The sequence below is a fragment of the Microtus ochrogaster genome, chromosome 1 (genome assembly GCF_000317375.1).
Source record: "Microtus ochrogaster isolate Prairie Vole_2 chromosome 1, MicOch1.0, whole genome shotgun sequence".
NCBI classification, from domain to species: domain Eukaryota; kingdom Metazoa; phylum Chordata; class Mammalia; order Rodentia; family Cricetidae; genus Microtus; species Microtus ochrogaster.
The window spans coordinates 60,559,397-60,560,489 of record NC_022009.1 but is presented as its reverse complement, the minus strand read 5'-3'; positions in this window follow the sequence as shown (position 1 = coordinate 60,560,489).

Sequence of the window (1,093 nt, the reverse complement as noted above, 5' to 3'; positions counted from 1 at the left end):
ATATATATATATATATATATATATATATATATGAAGCATAATCTTCAAAAACAACCCTGGCAGGTAAGCAGCAGAGCAAAGGACACGGAGAAATCCAGAGTGAACTACCACAGGCCCAGTCACAATGCAAGGACATGCTTTATAGCTTGCTTCTACTACAAATGGCCACCATTTTCAGCCAACGGGATCAACTTGTGAGTTACAGTTCAGCTAGTCCACAATGTTAAAAACCTGACCCGGTGTCAGATTTATTGCTCTATTTGCTCTATTCATCCTTTCCTACCATATCTGGAACCTGGCAAAGGGAACTCTGAACAGAAAATGTGTTCAAGTATGAAATATAACATACATATCATATGTATGATATATTAACATATTTACATATCACATTATGATATATTTATATATGATATAAACATCATGTAAGTTATATATAATATAGTTATATAATATATATGTGATATTTTTATATATTATATATATTCTGTAAACAAAAAAAGGTGAATTTGTCTATCTTTGGCTTGTTTATTTTGCTTAGTGTCATAATCTGTACTTCCTGCAAATGACATAATTTCATTCTCCTTATAACTGGGTAAAATGACATTATCTTTTACCTGTCCATTTGTTGACCTGTCCTCTCCTTTTTATGGGGTCTTGGGATTTCATCTCCGGAAGGTTCCATTGGCTTTCACACATTTTCTTGTGGAGGCCCAAGAGTCCAGAGAGAGGCCCGTAGTACTCTATGGCAGGCAGGGTTAGTAACTGTGGTAAGAAGGACCCAACAGTCTTGGCTGTGGGTTTCTTATCCCCTCCACCCACCCTAATGAAGGCAGTCAAGCTTTGTTCTGTATCATCAAAATAATAATAATAATGATAGCAAACCATGATTATTAGCCAAGTCTACCATCCCTCAGAGGAAACCCCTGAGCCCAGGAGAGATTACTAGATTGCTACAGTACACAGAATTCTAGGAGGGAGTAACATCCCAGGTGGATTTGTTGACCAGGTCAGTGCTCTTGTCTCTGCAGGGACTCCATGCTAATTTCCCAGTGTGTGTGTGTGTGTGTGTGTGTGTGTGTGTGTGTGTGTGTGT